This window comes from Schistocerca cancellata, unplaced genomic scaffold (genome assembly GCF_023864275.1).
Source record: "Schistocerca cancellata isolate TAMUIC-IGC-003103 unplaced genomic scaffold, iqSchCanc2.1 HiC_scaffold_1130, whole genome shotgun sequence".
In the NCBI taxonomy this organism is placed as follows: domain Eukaryota; kingdom Metazoa; phylum Arthropoda; class Insecta; order Orthoptera; family Acrididae; genus Schistocerca; species Schistocerca cancellata.
Window position 1 is genome coordinate 39,619 of NW_026047129.1, and position 18,522 is coordinate 58,140.

At 54.2% G+C, this 18,522-nt stretch overlaps 18 non-coding genes and 1 pseudogene across 18 annotated transcripts; all 19 read left to right on the forward strand.

Moving 5' to 3' along the window:
• The first annotated feature begins 669 nt into the window (after window positions 1-669).
• LOC126159330 (5S ribosomal RNA) lies at window positions 670-788 on the forward strand. The gene has a single exon (XR_007534239.1). It is a non-coding gene; the product is annotated as a 5S ribosomal RNA (ribosomal RNA).
• An 853-nt stretch (window positions 789-1,641) lies between these two features.
• LOC126159361 (5S ribosomal RNA) lies at window positions 1,642-1,760 on the forward strand. The gene has a single exon (XR_007534267.1). It is a non-coding gene; the product is annotated as a 5S ribosomal RNA (ribosomal RNA).
• An 861-nt stretch (window positions 1,761-2,621) lies between these two features.
• LOC126159362 (5S ribosomal RNA) lies at window positions 2,622-2,740 on the forward strand. The gene has a single exon (XR_007534268.1). It is a non-coding gene; the product is annotated as a 5S ribosomal RNA (ribosomal RNA).
• Window positions 2,741-3,606: 866 nt separating this feature from the next.
• LOC126159363 (5S ribosomal RNA) lies at window positions 3,607-3,725 on the forward strand. Its single transcript, XR_007534269.1, has one exon. It is a non-coding gene; the product is annotated as a 5S ribosomal RNA (ribosomal RNA).
• Window positions 3,726-4,268: 543 nt separating this feature from the next.
• LOC126159364 (5S ribosomal RNA) lies at window positions 4,269-4,387 on the forward strand. Its single transcript, XR_007534270.1, has one exon. It is a non-coding gene; the product is annotated as a 5S ribosomal RNA (ribosomal RNA).
• An 848-nt stretch (window positions 4,388-5,235) lies between these two features.
• Window positions 5,236-5,354, forward strand: LOC126159366 (5S ribosomal RNA). Its single transcript, XR_007534272.1, has one exon. It is a non-coding gene; the product is annotated as a 5S ribosomal RNA (ribosomal RNA).
• Window positions 5,355-5,898: 544 nt separating this feature from the next.
• LOC126159368 (5S ribosomal RNA) lies at window positions 5,899-6,017 on the forward strand. The gene has a single exon (XR_007534273.1). It is a non-coding gene; the product is annotated as a 5S ribosomal RNA (ribosomal RNA).
• An 852-nt stretch (window positions 6,018-6,869) lies between these two features.
• LOC126159323 (5S ribosomal RNA) lies at window positions 6,870-6,988 on the forward strand. Its single transcript, XR_007534232.1, has one exon. It is a non-coding gene; the product is annotated as a 5S ribosomal RNA (ribosomal RNA).
• Window positions 6,989-7,849: 861 nt separating this feature from the next.
• Window positions 7,850-7,968, forward strand: LOC126159369 (5S ribosomal RNA). The gene has a single exon (XR_007534274.1). It is a non-coding gene; the product is annotated as a 5S ribosomal RNA (ribosomal RNA).
• An 852-nt stretch (window positions 7,969-8,820) lies between these two features.
• LOC126159324 (5S ribosomal RNA) lies at window positions 8,821-8,939 on the forward strand. Its single transcript, XR_007534233.1, has one exon. It is a non-coding gene; the product is annotated as a 5S ribosomal RNA (ribosomal RNA).
• An 861-nt stretch (window positions 8,940-9,800) lies between these two features.
• Window positions 9,801-9,919, forward strand: LOC126159370 (5S ribosomal RNA). Its single transcript, XR_007534275.1, has one exon. It is a non-coding gene; the product is annotated as a 5S ribosomal RNA (ribosomal RNA).
• Window positions 9,920-10,775: 856 nt separating this feature from the next.
• LOC126159325 (5S ribosomal RNA) lies at window positions 10,776-10,894 on the forward strand. Its single transcript, XR_007534234.1, has one exon. It is a non-coding gene; the product is annotated as a 5S ribosomal RNA (ribosomal RNA).
• Window positions 10,895-11,755: 861 nt separating this feature from the next.
• On the forward strand, window positions 11,756-11,874 carry LOC126159371 (5S ribosomal RNA). The gene has a single exon (XR_007534276.1). It is a non-coding gene; the product is annotated as a 5S ribosomal RNA (ribosomal RNA).
• Window positions 11,875-12,731: 857 nt separating this feature from the next.
• LOC126159372 (5S ribosomal RNA) lies at window positions 12,732-12,850 on the forward strand. The gene has a single exon (XR_007534277.1). It is a non-coding gene; the product is annotated as a 5S ribosomal RNA (ribosomal RNA).
• A 545-nt stretch (window positions 12,851-13,395) lies between these two features.
• LOC126159373 (5S ribosomal RNA) lies at window positions 13,396-13,514 on the forward strand. Its single transcript, XR_007534278.1, has one exon. It is a non-coding gene; the product is annotated as a 5S ribosomal RNA (ribosomal RNA).
• Window positions 13,515-14,370: 856 nt separating this feature from the next.
• Window positions 14,371-14,489, forward strand: LOC126159374 (5S ribosomal RNA). Its single transcript, XR_007534279.1, has one exon. It is a non-coding gene; the product is annotated as a 5S ribosomal RNA (ribosomal RNA).
• Window positions 14,490-15,345: 856 nt separating this feature from the next.
• On the forward strand, window positions 15,346-15,464 carry LOC126159375 (5S ribosomal RNA). Its single transcript, XR_007534280.1, has one exon. It is a non-coding gene; the product is annotated as a 5S ribosomal RNA (ribosomal RNA).
• Window positions 15,465-16,316: 852 nt separating this feature from the next.
• On the forward strand, window positions 16,317-16,435 carry LOC126159376 (5S ribosomal RNA). The gene has a single exon (XR_007534281.1). It is a non-coding gene; the product is annotated as a 5S ribosomal RNA (ribosomal RNA).
• Window positions 16,436-16,979: 544 nt separating this feature from the next.
• LOC126159334 (5S ribosomal RNA) lies at window positions 16,980-17,097 on the forward strand (annotated as a pseudogene).
• Window positions 17,098-18,522: the final 1,425 nt, after the last annotated feature.

Below are 18,522 nucleotides of genomic sequence, written 5' to 3' on the forward strand. Positions count from 1 at the left end.
ACGACAAAACAGTACGAATCGGCAGGTGATTTCTGAAATACGTCACCGCCTATTGTTGTGTAGGAGTGTAGAGTTCCAAATTTGATTTGTAACCACGAATTTATTCCTTAGTCGTCTCGTCTCGTCTCGTCTCGTCTCGTCCCGCAGACGTTTGTCGTGCTTGCGCTGTCATATGGACCACGACCCGAGCGGCAGCGAGCGGCAGTCGAGCAAAGTCGGGACAAGTCGGGACGGGGACAGGGACAGGTATAGGAATGGTGCGAATGCACTGCAAACTACGCAGACACCTGGTGTGAGGCGAGGCGAGGCGAGGCGAGGAAGCCCACATCGCTACCAGTTGGCCCTCCAGCACGACACTGCCACACCCCGCACAGGCCTTCCGCTGAACACCAGGGACAAGATGCGTCCTCCGCTAGTGTCGAAGGCTGCACGCGCCCAGCGAATGACAGGGGGTGCAACGAGCAGCAGTGCGTCTCACACACGCGGCGGTGCGCCCGCCAATTCGGCCGTCACTCTGCTGGGACGCCGGGCGCGCCTCCCCGCGCCGTCCATGAGGAACTGGCGGTTGCGGAAGGAAGCGCTTTCGTCAAATGCGGCCGAAAACTAACATTTTGTGTGTTGGGAGAAAAGCCGAACGCGAATTCTGCCGTGCTCCTACATTAGATGAGCGCCAACGGCCATACCATGATGAATACACCGGTTCTCGTCCGATCACCGAAGTTAAGCATCATCGGGCACGGCTAGTACTTGGATGGGTGACCGCCTGGGAAACCCGGGTCCTGTTGGCTCCCTTCCTGTTCTTTTTTTTTGTTATGTCGCCAGCCCAATTTTCAAACTACCTTTCTGTTGTGACAAAGATGCTTCCTTAAGCCTTTTAAACTACTGTAATGGTACGAAAATGCAGTAATTAACTCAGTTTGAGGGAGAATGTGCTAACCAAGTTTGCCAAGAAGACTTTGAAAACGACAAAACAGTACGAATCGGCAGGTGATTTCTGAAATACGTCACCGCCTATTGTTGTGTAGGAGTGTAGAGTTCCAAATTTGATTTGTAACCACGAATTTATTCCTTAGTCGTCTCGTCTCGCCTCGTCTCGTCTCGTCCCGCAGACGTTTGTCGTGCTTGCGCTGTCATATGGACCACGACCCGAGTGGCAGCGAGCGGCAGCGAGCGGCAGTCGAGCAAAGTCGGGACAAGTCGGGACGGGGACAGGGACAGGGATAGGAATGGTGCGAATGCACTGCAAACTACGCAGACACCTGGTGTGAGGCGAGGCGAGGCGAGGCGAGGAAGCCCACATCGCTACCAGTTGGCCCTCCAGCACGACACTGCCACACCCCGCACAGGCCTTCCGCTGAACACCAGGGACAAGATGCGTCCTCCGCTAGTGTCGAAGGCTGCACGCGCCCAGCGAATGACAGGGGGTGCAACGAGCAGCAGTGCGTCTCACACACGCGGCGGTGCGCCCGCCAATTCGGCCGTCACTCTGCTGGGACGCCGGGCGCGCCTCCCCGCGCCGTCCATGAGGAACTGGCGGTTGCGGAAGGAAGCGCTTTCGTCAAATGCGGCCGAAAACTAACATTTTGTGTGTTGGGAGAAAAGCCGAACGCGAATTCTGCCGTGCTCCTACATTAGATGAGCGCCAACGGCCATACCATGATGAATACACCGGTTCTCGTCCGATCACCGAAGTTAAGCATCATCGGGCACGGCTAGTACTTGGATGGGTGACCGCCTGGGAAACCCGGGTGCTGTTGGCTCCCTTCCTGTTTTTTTTTTGTTATGTCGCCAGCCCAATTTTCAAACTACCTTTCTGTTGTGACAAAGATGCTTCCTTAAGCCTTTTAAACTACTGTAATGGTACGAAAATGCAGTAATTAACTCAGTTTGAGGGAGAATGTGCTAACCAAGTTTGCCAAGAAGACTTTGAAAACGACAAAACAGTACGAATCGGCAGGTGATTTCTGAAATACGTCACCGCCTATTGTTGTGTAGGAGTGTAGAGTTCCAAATTTGATTTGTAACCACGAATTTATTCCTTAGTCGTCTCGTCTCGCCTCGTCTCGTCTCGTCCCGCAGACGTTTGTCGTGCTTGCGCTGTCATATGGACCACGACCCGAGTGGCAGCGAGCGGCAGCGAGCGGCAGTCGAGCAAAGTCGGGACAAGTCGGGACGGGGACAGGGACAGGGATAGGAATGGTGCGAATGCACTGCAAACTACGCAGACACCTGGTGTGAGGCGCGGCGAGGCGAGGCGAGGCGAGGCGAGGAAGCCCACATCGCTACCAGTTGGCCCTCCAGCACGACACTGCCACACCCCGCACAGGCCTTCCGCTGAACACCAGGGACAAGATGCGTCCTCCGCTAGTGTCGAAGGCTGCACGCGCCCAGCGAATGACAGGGGGTGCAACGAGCAGCAGTGCGTCTCACACACGCGGCGGTGCGCCCGCCAATTCGGCCGTCACTCTGCTGGGACGCCGGGCGCGCCTCCCCGCGCCGTCCATGAGGAACTGGCGGTTGCGGAAGGAAGCGCTTTCGTCAAATGCGGCCGAAAACTAACATTTTGTGTGTTGGGAGAAAAGCCGAACGCGAATTCTGCCGTGCTCCTACATTAGATGAGCGCCAACGGCCATACCATGATGAATACACCGGTTCTCGTCCGATCACCGAAGTTAAGCATCATCGGGCACGGCTAGTACTTGGATGGGTGACCGCCTGGGAAACCCGGGTGCTGTTGGCTCCCTTCCTGTTTTTTTTTTGTTATGTCGCCAGCCCAATTTTCAAACTACCTTTCTGTTGTGACAAAGATGCTTCCTTAAGCCTTTTAAACTACTGTAATGGTACGAAAATGCAGTAATTAACTCAGTTTGAGGGAGAATGTGCTAACCAAGTTTGCCAAGAAGACTTTGAAAACGACAAAACAGTACGAATCGGCAGGTGATTTCTGAAATACGTCACCGCCTATTGTTGTGTAGGAGTGTAGAGTTCCAAATTTGATTTGTAACCACGAATTTATTCCTTAGTCGTCTCGTCTCGCCTCGTCTCGTCTCGTCCCGCAGACGTTTGTCGTGCTTGCGCTGTCATATGGACCACGACCCGAGTGGCAGCGAGCGGCAGCGAGCGGCAGTCGAGCAAAGTCGGGACAAGTCGGGACGGGGACAGGGACAGGGATAGGAATGGTGCGAATGCACTGCAAACTACGCAGACACCTGGTGTGAGGCGAGGCGAGGCGAGGCGAGGCGAGGCGAGGCGAGGAAGCCCACATCGCTACGAGTTGGCCCTCCAGCACGACACTGCCACACCCCGCACAGGCCTTCCGCTGAACACCAGGGACAAGATGCGTCCTCCGCTAGTGTCGAAGGCTGCACGCGCCCAGCGAATGACAGGGGGTGCAACGAGCAGCAGTGCGTCTCACACACGCGGCGGTGCGCCCGCCAATTCGGCCGTCACTCTGCTGGGACGCCGGGCGCGCCTCCCCGCGCCGTCCATGAGGAACTGGCGGTTGCGGAAGGAAGCGCTTTCGTCAAATGCGGCCGAAAACTAACATTTTGTGTGTTGGGAGAAAAGCCGAACGCGAATTCTGCCGTGCTCCTACATTAGATGAGCGCCAACGGCCATACCATGATGAATACACCGGTTCTCGTCCGATCACCGAAGTTAAGCATCATCGGGCACGGCTAGTACTTGGATGGGTGACCGCCTGGGAAACCCGGGTGCTGTTGGCTCCCTTCCTGTTTTTTTTTTGTTATGTCGCCAGCCCAATTTTCAAACTACCTTTCTGTTGTGACAAAGATGCTTCCTTAAGCCTTTTAAACTACTGTAATGGTACGAAAATGCAGTAATTAACTCAGTTTGAGGGAGAATGTGCTAACCAAGTTTGCCAAGAAGACTTTGAAAACGACAAAACAGTACGAATCGGCAGGTGATTTCTGAAATACGTCACCGCCTATTGTTGTGTAGGAGTGTAGAGTTCCAAATTTGATTTGTAACCACGAATTTATTCCTTAGTCGTCTCGTCTCGTCTCGTCTCGTCTCGTCCCGCAGACGTATGTCGTGCTTGCGCTGTCATATGGACCACGACCCGAGCGGCAGCGAGCGGCAGTCGAGCAAAGTCGGGACAAGTCGGGACGGGGACAGGGACAGGTATAGGAATGGTGCGAATGCATTGCAAACTACGCAGACACCTGGTGTGAGGCGGAAAACTAACATTTTGTGTGTTGGGAGAAAAGCCGAACGCGAATTCTGCCGTGCTCCTACATTAGATGAGCGCCAACGGCCATACCATGATGAATACACCGGTTCTCGTCCGATCACCGAAGTTAAGCATCATCGGGCACGGCTAGTACTTGGATGGGTGACCGCCTGGGAAACCCGGGTGCTGTTGGCTCCCTTCCTGTTTTTTTTTTTTGTTATGTCGCCAGCCCAATTTTCAAACTACCTTTCTGTTGTGACAAAGATGCTTCCTTAAGCCTTTTAAACTACTGTAATGGTACGAAAATGCAGTAATTAACTCAGTTTGAGGGAGAATGTGCTAACCAAGTTTGCCAAGAAGACTTTGAAAACGACAAAACAGTACGAATCGGCAGGTGATTTCTGAAATACGTCACCGCCTATTGTTGTGTAGGAGTGTAGAGTTCCAAATTTGATTTGTAACCACGAATTTATTCCTTAGTCGTCTCGTCTCGTCTCGTCTCGTCCCGCAGACGTTTGTCGTGCTTGCGCTGTCATATGGACCACGACCCGAGCGGCAGCGAGCGGCAGTCGAGCAAAGTCGGGACAAGTCGGGACGGGGACAGGGACAGGGATAGGAATGGTGCGAATGCACTGCAAACTACGCAGACACCTGGTGTGAGGCGAGGCGAGGCGAGGCGAGGCGAGGCGAGGAAGCCCACATCGCTACCAGTGGGCCCTCCAGCACGACACTGCCACACCCCGCACAGGCCTTCCGCTGAACACCAGGGACAAGATGCGTCCTCCGCTTGTGTCGAAGGCTGCACGCGCCCAGCGAATGACAGGGGGTGCAACGAGCAGCAGTGCGTCTCACACACGCGGCGGTGCGCCCGCCAATTCGGCCGTCACTCTGCTGGGACGCCGGGCGCGCCTCCCCGCGCCGTCCATGAGGAACTGGCGGTTGCGGAAGGAAGCGCTTTCGTCAAATGCGGCCGAAAACTAACATTTTGTGTGTTGGGAGAAAAGCCGAACGCGAATTCTGCCGTGCTCCTACATTAGATGAGCGCCAACGGCCATACCATGATGAATACACCGGTTCTCGTCCGATCACCGAAGTTAAGCATCATCGGGCACGGCTAGTACTTGGATGGGTGACCGCCTGGGAAACCCGGGTGCTGTTGGCTCCCTTCCTGTTTTTTTTTTTGTTATGTCGCCAGCCCAATTTTCAAACTACCTTTCTGTTGTGACAAAGATGCTTCCTTAAGCCTTTTAAACTACTGTAGTGGTACGAAAATGCAGTAATTAACTCAGTTTGAGGGAGAATGTGCTAACCAAGTTTGCCAAGAAGACTTTGAAAACGACAAAACAGTACGAATCGGCAGGTGATTTCTGAAATACGTCACCGCCTATTGTTGTGTAGGAGTGTAGAGTTCCAAATTTGATTTGTAACCACGAATTTATTCCTTAGTCGTCTCGTCTCGTCTCGTCTCGTCTCGTCCCGCAGACGTTTGTCGTGCTTGCGCTGTCATATGGACCACGACCCGAGCGGCAGCGAGCGGCAGTCGAGCAAAGTCGGGACAAGTCGGGACGGGGACAGGGACAGGTATAGGAATGGTGCGAATGCATTGCAAACTACGCAGACACCTGGTGTGAGGCGGAAAACTAACATTTTGTGTGTTGGGAGAAAAGCCGAACGCGAATTCTGCCGTGCTCCTACATTAGATGAGCGCCAACGGCCATACCATGATGAATACACCGGTTCTCGTCCGATCACCGAAGTTAAGCATCATCGGGCACGGCTAGTACTTGGATGGGTGACCGCCTGGGAAACCCGGGTGCTGTTGGCTCCCTTCCTGTTTTTTTTTTTGTTATGTCGCCAGCCCAATTTTCAAACTACCTTTCTGTTGTGACAAAGATGCTTCCTTAAGCCTTTTAAACTACTGTAATGGTACGAAAATGCAGTAATTAACTCAGTTTGAGGGAGAATGTGCTAACCAAGTTTGCCAAGAAGACTTTGAAAACGACAAAACAGTACGAATCGGCAGGTGATTTCTGAAATACGTCACCGCCTATTGTTGTGTAGGAGTGTAGAGTTCCAAATTTGATTTGTAACCACGAATTTATTCCTTAGTCGTCTCGTCTCGTCTCGTCTCGTCTCGTCCCGCAGACGTTTGTCGTGCTTGCGCTGTCATATGGACCACGACCCGAGCGGCAGCGAGCGGCAGTCGAGCAAAGTCGGGACAAGTCGGGACGGGGACAGGGAAAGGGATAGGAATGGTGCGAATGCACTGCAAACTACGCAGACACCTGGTGTGAGGCGAGGCGAGGCGAGGCGAGGCGAGGCGAGGAAGCCCACATCGCTACCAGTGGGCCCTCCAGCACGACACTGCCACACCCCGCACAGGCCTTCCGCTGAACACCAGGGACAAGATGCGTCCTCCGCTTGTGTCGAAGGCTGCACGCGCCCAGCGAATGACAGGGGGTGCAACGAGCAGCAGTGCGTCTCACACACGCGGCGGTGCGCCCGCCAATTCGGCCGTCACTCTGCTGGGACGCCGGGCGCGCCTCCCCGCGCCGTCCATGAGGAACTGGCGGTTGCGGAAGGAAGCGCTTTCGTCAAATGCGGCCGAAAACTAACATTTTGTGTGTTGGGAGAAAAGCCGAACGCGAATTCTGCCGTGCTCCTACATTAGATGAGCGCCAACGGCCATACCATGATGAATACACCGGTTCTCGTCCGATCACCGAAGTTAAGCTTCATCGGGCACGGCTAGTACTTGGATGGGTGACCGCCTGGGAAACCCGGGTGCTGTTGGCTCCCTTCCTGTTTTTTTTTTGTTATGTCGCCAGCCCAATTTTCAAACTACCTTTCTGTTGTGACAAAGATGCTTCCTTAAGCCTTTTAAACTACTGTAATGGTACGAAAATGCAGTAATTAACTCAGTTTGAGGGAGAATGTGCTAACCAAGTTTGCCAAGAAGACTTTGAAAACGACAAAACAGTACGAATCGGCAGGTGATTTCTGAAATACGTCACCGCCTATTGTTGTGTAGGAGTGTAGAGTTCCAAATTTGATTTGTAACCACGAATTTATTCCTTAGTCGTCTCGTCTCGCCTCGTCTCGTCTCGTCCCGCAGACGTTTGTCGTGCTTGCGCTGTCATATGGACCACGACCCGAGTGGCAGCGAGCGGCAGCGAGCGGCAGTCGAGCAAAGTCGGGACAAGTCGGGACGGGGACAGGGACAGGGATAGGAATGGTGCGAATGCACTGCAAACTACGCAGACACCTGGTGTGAGGCGAGGCGAGGCGAGGCGAGGCGAGGCGAGGAAGCCCACATCGCTACCAGTTGGCCCTCCAGCACGACACTGCCACACCCCGCACAGGCCTTCCGCTGAACACCAGGGACAAGATGCGTCCTCCGCTAGTGTCGAAGGCTGCACGCGCCCAGCGAATGACAGGGGGTGCAACGAGCAGCACTGCGTCTCACACACGCGGCGGTGCGCCCGCCAATTCGGCCGTCACTCTGCTGGGACGCCGGGCGCGCCTCCCCGCGCCGTCCATGAGGAACTGGCGGTTGCGGAAGGAAGCGCTTTCGTCAAATGCGGCCGAAAACTAACATTTTGTGTGTTGGGAGAAAAGCCGAACGCGAATTCTGCCGTGCTCCTACATTAGATGAGCGCCAACGGCCATACCATGATGAATACACCGGTTCTCGTCCGATCACCGAAGTTAAGCATCATCGGGCACGGCTAGTACTTGGATGGGTGACCGCCTGGGAAACCCGGGTGCTGTTGGCTCCCTTCCTGTTTTTTTTTTTGTTATGTCGCCAGCCCAATTTTCAAACTACCTTTCTGTTGTGACAAAGATGCTTCCTTAAGCCTTTTAAACTACTGTAATGGTACGAAAATGCAGTAATTAACTCAGTTTGAGGGAGAATGTGCTAACCAAGTTTGCCAAGAAGACTTTGAAAACGACAAAACAGTACGAATCGGCAGGTGATTTCTGAAATACGTCACCGCCTATTGTTGTGTAGGAGTGTAGAGTTCCAAATTTGATTTGTAACCACGAATTTATTCCTTAGTCGTCTCGTCTCGTCTCGTCTCGTCTCGTCCCGCAGACGTTTGTCGTGCTTGCGCTGTCATATGGACCACGACCCGAGCGGCAGCGAGCGGCAGTCGAGCAAAGTCGGGACAAGTCGGGACGGGGACAGGGAAAGGGATAGGAATGGTGCGAATGCACTGCAAACTACGCAGACACCTGGTGTGAGGCGAGGCGAGGCGAGGCGAGGCGAGGCGAGGAAGCCCACATCGCTACCAGTGGGCCCTCCAGCACGACACTGCCACACCCCGCACAGGCCTTCCGCTGAACACCAGGGACAAGATGCGTCCTCCGCTTGTGTCGAAGGCTGCACGCGCCCAGCGAATGACAGGGGGTGCAACGAGCAGCAGTGCGTCTCACACACGCGGCGGTGCGCCCGCCAATTCGGCCGTCACTCTGCTGGGACGCCGGGCGCGCCTCCCCGCGCCGTCCATGAGGAACTGGCGGTTGCGGAAGGAAGCGCTTTCGTCAAATGCGGCCGAAAACTAACATTTTGTGTGTTGGGAGAAAAGCCGAACGCGAATTCTGCCGTGCTCCTACATTAGATGAGCGCCAACGGCCATACCATGATGAATACACCGGTTCTCGTCCGATCACCGAAGTTAAGCTTCATCGGGCACGGCTAGTACTTGGATGGGTGACCGCCTGGGAAACCCGGGTGCTGTTGGCTCCCTTCCTGTTTTTTTTTTGTTATGTCGCCAGCCCAATTTTCAAACTACCTTTCTGTTGTGACAAAGATGCTTCCTTAAGCCTTTTAAACTACTGTAATGGTACGAAAATGCAGTAATTAACTCAGTTTGAGGGAGAATGTGCTAACCAAGTTTGCCAAGAAGACTTTGAAAACGACAAAACAGTACGAATCGGCAGGTGATTTCTGAAATACGTCACCGCCTATTGTTGTGTAGGAGTGTAGAGTTCCAAATTTGATTTGTAACCACGAATTTATTCCTTAGTCGTCTCGTCTCGCCTCGTCTCGTCTCGTCCCGCAGACGTTTGTCGTGCTTGCGCTGTCATATGGACCACGACCCGAGTGGCAGCGAGCGGCAGCGAGCGGCAGTCGAGCAAAGTCGGGACAAGTCGGGACGGGGACAGGGACAGGGATAGGAATGGTGCGAATGCACTGCAAACTACGCAGACACCTGGTGTGAGGCGAGGCGAGGCGAGGCGAGGCGAGGCGAGGAAGCCCACATCGCTACCAGTTGGCCCTCCAGCACGACACTGCCACACCCCGCACAGGCCTTCCGCTGAACACCAGGGACAAGATGCGTCCTCCGCTAGTGTCGAAGGCTGCACGCGCCCAGCGAATGACAGGGGGTGCAACGAGCAGCACTGCGTCTCACACACGCGGCGGTGCGCCCGCCAATTCGGCCGTCACTCTGCTGGGACGCCGGGCGCGCCTCCCCGCGCCGTCCATGAGGAACTGGCGGTTGCGGAAGGAAGCGCTTTCGTCAAATGCGGCCGAAAACTAACATTTTGTGTGTTGGGAGAAAAGCCGAACGCGAATTCTGCCGTGCTCCTACATTAGATGAGCGCCAACGGCCATACCATGATGAATACACCGGTTCTCGTCCGATCACCGAAGTTAAGCATCATCGGGCACGGCTAGTACTTGGATGGGTGACCGCCTGGGAAACCCGGGTGCTGTTGGCTCCCTTCCTGTTTTTTTTTTGTTATGTCGCCAGCCCAATTTTCAAACTACCTTTCTGTTGTGACAAAGATGCTTCCTTAAGCCTTTTAAACTACTGTAATGGTACGAAAATGCAGTAATTAACTCAGTTTGAGGGAGAATGTGCTAACCAAGTTTGCCAAGAAGACTTTGAAAACGACAAAACAGTACGAATCGGCAGGTGATTTCTGAAATACGTCACCGCCTATTGTTGTGTAGGAGTGTAGAGTTCCAAATTTGATTTGTAACCACGAATTTATTCCTTAGTCGTCTCGTCTCGTCTCGTCTCGTCTCGTCCCGCAGACGTTTGTCGTGCTTGCGCTGTCATATGGACCACGACCCGAGCGGCAGCGAGCGGCAGTCGAGCAAAGTCGGGACAAGTCGGGACGGGGACAGGGACAGGGATAGGAATGGTGCGAATGCACTGCAAACTACGCAGACACCTGGTGTGAGGCGAGGCGAGGCGAGGCGAGGCGAGGCGAGGCGAGGAAGCCCACATCGCTACCAGTGGGCCCTCCAGCACGACACTGCCACACCCCGCACAGGCCTTCCGCTGAACACCAGGGACAAGATGCGTCCTCCGCTTGTGTCGAAGGCTGCACGCGCCCAGCGAATGACAGGGGGTGCAACGAGCAGCAGTGCGTCTCACACACGCGGCGGTGCGCCCGCCAATTCGGCCGTCACTCTGCTGGGACGCCGGGCGCGCCTCCCCGCGCCGTCCATGAGGAACTGGCGGTTGCGGAAGGAAGCGCTTTCGTCAAATGCGGCCGAAAACTAACATTTTGTGTGTTGGGAGAAAAGCCGAACGCGAATTCTGCCGTGCTCCTACATTAGATGAGCGCCAACGGCCATACCATGATGAATACACCGGTTCTCGTCCGATCACCGAAGTTAAGCTTCATCGGGCACGGCTAGTACTTGGATGGGTGACCGCCTGGGAAACCCGGGTGCTGTTGGCTCCCTTCCTGTTTTTTTTTTGTTATGTCGCCAGCCCAATTTTCAAACTACCTTTCTGTTGTGACAAAGATGCTTCCTTAAGCCTTTTAAACTACTGTAATGGTACGAAAATGCAGTAATTAACTCAGTTTGAGGGAGAATGTGCTAACCAAGTTTGCCAAGAAGACTTTGAAAACGACAAAACAGTACGAATCGGCAGGTGATTTCTGAAATACGTCACCGCCTATTGTTGTGTAGGAGTGTAGAGTTCCAAATTTGATTTGTAACCACGAATTTATTCCTTAGTCGTCTCGTCTCGCCTCGTCTCGTCTCGTCCCGCAGACGTTTGTCGTGCTTGCGCTGTCATATGGACCACGACCCGAGTGGCAGCGAGCGGCAGCGAGCGGCAGTCGAGCAAAGTCGGGACAAGTCGGGACGGGGACAGGGACAGGGATAGGAATGGTGCGAATGCACTGCAAACTACGCAGACACCTGGTGTGAGGCGAGGCGAGGCGAGGCGAGGCGAGGCGAGGAAGCCCACATCGCTACCAGTTGGCCCTCCAGCACGACACTGCCACACCCCGCACAGGCCTTCCGCTGAACACCAGGGACAAGATGCGTCCTCCGCTAGTGTCGAAGGCTGCACGCGCCCAGCGAATGACAGGGGGTGCAACGAGCAGCACTGCGTCTCACACACGCGGCGGTGCGCCCGCCAATTCGGCCGTCACTCTGCTGGGACGCCGGGCGCGCCTCCCCGCGCCGTCCATGAGGAACTGGCGGTTGCGGAAGGAAGCGCTTTCGTCAAATGCGGCCGAAAACTAACATTTTGTGTGTTGGGAGAAAAGCCGAACGCGAATTCTGCCGTGCTCCTACATTAGATGAGCGCCAACGGCCATACCATGATGAATACACCGGTTCTCGTCCGATCACCGAAGTTAAGCATCATCGGGCACGGCTAGTACTTGGATGGGTGACCGCCTGGGAAACCCGGGTGCTGTTGGCTCCCTTCCTGTTTTTTTTTTTGTTATGTCGCCAGCCCAATTTTCAAACTACCTTTCTGTTGTGACAAAGATGCTTCCTTAAGCCTTTTAAACTACTGTAATGGTACGAAAATGCAGTAATTAACTCAGTTTGAGGGAGAATGTGCTAACCAAGTTTGCCAAGAAGACTTTGAAAACGACAAAACAGTACGAATCGGCAGGTGATTTCTGAAATACGTCACCGCCTATTGTTGTGTAGGAGTGTAGAGTTCCAAATTTGATTTGTAACCACGAATTTATTCCTTAGTCGTCTCGTCTCGTCTCGTCTCGTCTCGTCCCGCAGACGTTTGTCGTGCTTGCGCTGTCATATGGACCACGACCCGAGCGGCAGCGAGCGGCAGTCGAGCAAAGTCGGGACAAGTCGGGACGGGGACAGGGACAGGGATAGGAATGGTGCGAATGCACTGCAAACTACGCAGACACCTGGTGTGAGGCGAGGCGAGGCGAGGCGAGGCGAGGCGAGGCGAGGAAGCCCACATCGCTACCAGTGGGCCCTCCAGCACGACACTGCCACACCCCGCACAGGCCTTCCGCTGAACACCAGGGACAAGATGCGTCCTCCGCTTGTGTCGAAGGCTGCACGCGCCCAGCGAATGACAGGGGGTGCAACGAGCAGCAGTGCGTCTCACACACGCGGCGGTGCGCCCGCCAATTCGGCCGTCACTCTGCTGGGACGCCGGGCGCGCCTCCCCGCGCCGTCCATGAGGAACTGGCGGTTGCGGAAGGAAGCGCTTTCGTCAAATGCGGCCGAAAACTAACATTTTGTGTGTTGGGAGAAAAGCCGAACGCGAATTCTGCCGTGCTCCTACATTAGATGAGCGCCAACGGCCATACCATGATGAATACACCGGTTCTCGTCCGATCACCGAAGTTAAGCATCATCGGGCACGGCTAGTACTTGGATGGGTGACCGCCTGGGAAACCCGGGTGCTGTTGGCTCCCTTCCTGTTTTTTTTTTTTGTTATGTCGCCAGCCCAATTTTCAAACTACCTTTCTGTTGTGACAAAGATGCTTCCTTAAGCCTTTTAAACTACTGTAGTGGTACGAAAATGCAGTAATTAACTCAGTTTGAGGGAGAATGTGCTAACCAAGTTTGCCAAGAAGACTTTGAAAACGACAAAACAGTACGAATCGGCAGGTGATTTCTGAAATACGTCACCGCCTATTGTTGTGTAGGAGTGTAGAGTTCCAAATTTGATTTGTAACCACGAATTTATTCCTTAGTCGTCTCGTCTCGTCTCGTCTCGTCTCGTCCCGCAGACGTTTGTCGTGCTTGCGCTGTCATATGGACCACGACCCGAGCGGCAGCGAGCGGCAGTCGAGCAAAGTCGGGACAAGTCGGGACGGGGACAGGGACAGGTATAGGAATGGTGCGAATGCATTGCAAACTACGCAGACACCTGGTGTGAGGCGGAAAACTAACATTTTGTGTGTTGGGAGAAAAGCCGAACGCGAATTCTGCCGTGCTCCTACATTAGATGAGCGCCAACGGCCATACCATGATGAATACACCGGTTCTCGTCCGATCACCGAAGTTAAGCATCATCGGGCACGGCTAGTACTTGGATGGGTGACCGCCTGGGAAACCCGGGTGCTGTTGGCTCCCTTCCTGTTTTTTTTTTGTTATGTCGCCAGCCCAATTTTCAAACTACCTTTCTGTTGTGACAAAGATGCTTCCTTAAGCCTTTTAAACTACTGTAATGGTACGAAAATGCAGTAATTAACTCAGTTTGAGGGAGAATGTGCTAACCAAGTTTGCCAAGAAGACTTTGAAAACGACAAAACAGTACGAATCGGCAGGTGATTTCTGAAATACGTCACCGCCTATTGTTGTGTAGGAGTGTAGAGTTCCAAATTTGATTTGTAACCACGAATTTATTCCTTAGTCGTCTCGTCTCGTCTCGTCTCGTCTCGTCCCGCAGACGTTTGTCGTGCTTGCGCTGTCATATGGACCACGACCCGAGCGGCAGCGAGCGGCAGTCGAGCAAAGTCGGGACAAGTCGGGACGGGGACAGGGACAGGGATAGGAATGGTGCGAATGCACTGCAAACTACGCAGACACCTGGTGTGAGGCGAGGCGAGGCGAGGCGAGGCGAGGCGAGGCGAGGAAGCCCACATCGCTACCAGTGGGCCCTCCAGCACGACACTGCCACACCCCGCACAGGCCTTCCGCTGAACACCAGGGACAAGATGCGTCCTCCGCTTGTGTCGAAGGCTGCACGCGCCCAGCGAATGACAGGGGGTGCAACGAGCAGCAGTGCGTCTCACACACGCGGCGGTGCGCCCGCCAATTCGGCCGTCACTCTGCTGGGACGCCGGGCGCGCCTCCCCGCGCCGTCCATGAGGAACTGGCGGTTGCGGAAGGAAGCGCTTTCGTCAAATGCGGCCGAAAACTAACATTTTGTGTGTTGGGAGAAAAGCCGAACGCGAATTCTGCCGTGCTCCTACATTAGATGAGCGCCAACGGCCATACCATGATGAATACACCGGTTCTCGTCCGATCACCGAAGTTAAGCATCATCGGGCACGGCTAGTACTTGGATGGGTGACCGCCTGGGAAACCCGGGTGCTGTTGGCTCCCTTCCTGTTTTTTTTTTGTTATGTCGCCAGCCCAATTTTCAAACTACCTTTCTGTTGTGACAAAGATGCTTCCTTAAGCCTTTTAAACTACTGTAATGGTACGAAAATGCAGTAATTAACTCAGTTTGAGGGAGAATGTGCTAACCAAGTTTGCCAAGAAGACTTTGAAAACGACAAAACAGTACGAATCGGCAGGTGATTTCTGAAATACGTCACCGCCTATTGTTGTGTAGGAGTGTAGAGTTCCAAATTTGATTTGTAACCACGAATTTATTCCTTAGTCGTCTCGTCTCGTCTCGTCTCGTCTCGTCCCGCAGACGTTTGTCGTGCTTGCGCTGTCATATGGACCACGACCCGAGCGGCAGCGAGCGGCAGTCGAGCAAAGTCGGGACAAGTCGGGACGGGGACAGGGACAGGGATAGGAATGGTGCGAATGCACTGCAAACTACGCAGACACCTGGTGTGAGGCGAGGCGAGGCGAGGCGAGGCGAGGCGAGGCGAGGAAGCCCACATCGCTACCAGTGGGCCCTCCAGCACGACACTGCCACACCCCGCACAGGCCTTCCGCTGAACACCAGGGACAAGATGCGTCCTCCGCTTGTGTCGAAGGCTGCACGCGCCCAGCGAATGACAGGGGGTGCAACGAGCAGCAGTGCGTCTCACACACGCGGCGGTGCGCCCGCCAATTCGGCCGTCACTCTGCTGGGACGCCGGGCGCGCCTCCCCGCGCCGTCCATGAGGAACTGGCGGTTGCGGAAGGAAGCGCTTTCGTCAAATGCGGCCGAAAACTAACATTTTGTGTGTTGGGAGAAAAGCCGAACGCGAATTCTGCCGTGCTCCTACATTAGATGAGCGCCAACGGCCATACCATGATGAATACACCGGTTCTCGTCCGATCACCGAAGTTAAGCATCATCGGGCACGGCTAGTACTTGGATGGGTGACCGCCTGGGAAACCCGGGTGCTGTTGGCTCCCTTCCTGTTTTTTTTTTTGTTATGTCGCCAGCCCAATTTTCAAACTACCTTTCTGTTGTGACAAAGATGCTTCCTTAAGCCTTTTAAACTACTGTAGTGGTACGAAAATGCAGTAATTAACTCAGTTTGAGGGAGAATGTGCTAACCAAGTTTGCCAAGAAGACTTTGAAAACGACAAAACAGTACGAATCGGCAGGTGATTTCTGAAATACGTCACCGCCTATTGTTGTGTAGGAGTGTAGAGTTCCAAATTTGATTTGTAACCACGAATTTATTCCTTAGTCGTCTCGTCTCGTCTCGTCTCGTCTCGTCCCGCAGACGTTTGTCGTGCTTGCGCTGTCATATGGACCACGACCCGAGCGGCAGCGAGCGGCAGTCGAGCAAAGTCGGGACAAGTCGGGACGGGGACAGGGACAGGGATAGGAATGGTGCGAATGCACTGCAAACTACGCAGACACCTGGTGTGAGGCGAGGCGAGGCGAGGCGAGGCGAGGCGAGGAAGCCCACATCGCTACCAGTGGGCCCTCCAGCACGACACTGCCACACCCCGCACAGGCCTTCCGCTGAACACCAGGGACAAGATGCGTCCTCCGCTTGTGTCGAAGGCTGCACGCGCCCAGCGAATGACAGGGGGTGCAACGAGCAGCAGTGCGTCTCACACACGCGGCGGTGCGCCCGCCAATTCGGCCGTCACTCTGCTGGGACGCCGGGCGCGCCTCCCCGCGCCGTCCATGAGGAACTGGCGGTTGCGGAAGGAAGCGCTTTCGTCAAATGCGGCCGAAAACTAACATTTTGTGTGTTGGGAGAAAAGCCGAACGCGAATTCTGCCGTGCTCCTACATTAGATGAGCGCCAACGGCCATACCATGATGAATACACCGGTTCTCGTCCGATCACCGAAGTTAAGCATCATCGGGCACGGCTAGTACTTGGATGGGTGACCGCCTGGGAAACCCGGGTGCTGTTGGCTCCCTTCCTGTTTTTTTTTTTGTTATGTCGCCAGCCCAATTTTCAAACTACCTTTCTGTTGTGACAAAGATGCTTCCTTAAGCCTTTTAAACTACTGTAGTGGTACGAAAATGCAGTAATTAACTCAGTTTGAGGGAGAATGTGCTAACCAAGTTTGCCAAGAAGACTTTGAAAACGACAAAACAGTACGAATCGGCAGGTGATTTCTGAAATACGTCACCGCCTATTGTTGTGTAGGAGTGTAGAGTTCCAAATTTGATTTGTAACCACGAATTTATTCCTTAGTCGTCTCGTCTCGTCTCGTCTCGTCTCGTCCCGCAGACGTTTGTCGTGCTTGCGCTGTCATATGGACCACGACCCGAGCGGCAGCGAGCGGCAGTCGAGCAAAGTCGGGACAAGTCGGGACGGGGACAGGGACAGGTATAGGAATGGTGCGAATGCATTGCAAACTACGCAGACACCTGGTGTGAGGCGGAAAACTAACATTTTGTGTGTTGGGAGAAAAGCCGAACGCGAATTCTGCCGTGCTCCTACATTAGATGAGCGCCAACGGCCATACCATGATGAATACACCGGTTCTCGTCCGATCACCGAAGTTAAGCATCATCGGGCACGGCTAGTACTTGGCTGGCTGCCCGCCTGGCAACACCTCGGTGCCGAGCGAGCAGTACTTCCGTGTGCGACTTGGCCGGCGGCGCCTCGCGTGTCGTCTGCTTCCTCTGCCTCGTGGCTTGTGTTTATACCTGACTGTAAGTAATGGAAATGATATACGATGATAGTGAGGAAAGACAGAATAACGTACAATGTGAGTTTGATCGATCTGTTGATAAACCATCGGCATTCGAAATTCACCGTTGGATATTAGAGGACTTGATGTTAAGGCATGATGACGTTCTTGGCATACAGTTTGATACGTTCCTTAATTCGGTGTTTTTGAAATTGAGATCTCCTGATATGTGTGATACTGTTGTGTCTGTCAATGACGGCGTGCGTAAATTTCGACATCTTGACGGTAAAATTAGTAATGTGACTGTGTCGCACGCCGGCTTTGGCGTTAGGCAAATTCGTATCTTTAACTTGCCTTTTGAAATACGGAATGATACTATTTCACGTTATTTGCGTCCGTACGGTACCGTTATGTCAGTGATTAAGGAAAAGTGGTCCTCCGCATATTTGTTTCAAGTCGAAAACGGTGTGCGGAGTGTGAAAATGGTTGTCAGACAACACATTCCGTCCTTTATTCTGGTTAACGGCCACCGTGCGTTTGTGACTTATAGTGGACAGCCTCAAACTTGTTCATTTTGTAGTGGCGTTGGTCATTACCGGCAGGACTGTCCTAAACGTAAACGGCCTGCTCAATTACCGATCGATGACGGTTTGCGCGGGGACAGCTTTGCCTCTGTCGCTGCTACGGTCTTAGGTACAGCCCCCCCCCGCACCCGCGCGCCGCGTGGCCGATGCTAACCTAGCTGACGCCGCGGTTGCCATGGATGTGTCCACTCCCGATTGTGACCTTGCTTCTGTGTCTGCTGTTTCCGCGCCTGCTACGGCTACCGTGCAGGCTGACGAAAGTTTGTCTTTACCACGTGTTTCACTTGCGTCTGTGTCCGACCCCATGCCCGCGTCGGCGACTGATGTAGTGTCGGAACCTGTTTCGCAGCCTGTTACGGTATCGGAATCTTTTGATACGTTGCCTGCCTCAGTTGACATAGCTGCCGGTGCTCCTGTTCACACTGCTGTTGTGGAATCGCGGGAAATTTTTGTGGCTCCGAAACCGCGGCGTGATGAACTTCCGTCTCGCAGTTCTAGTAGGCAACGTGCTCGTAGTGTTGGTCGGTCGCCCTCCTCTGACAGGGGGTCTACACGACAGTACCGCAGTCCGTCTCCAGTTGACCGTTCGCCCGCCGCTTCCCGGCAGTCGCGGGTTGGTCGGCAGGACTCACAACAGCGTGTCGCGCGTCGGGACTCACGTGCAGACCGCGAGCGGCGGCCGTCTCCGGCTTCCGGCTGCGGGCGTCAGACACAGCAATCACAATCACAACAGCTTGCCGCTTCTCGCCCTTCGCTGCCCGACGATCTCAGCGTTGC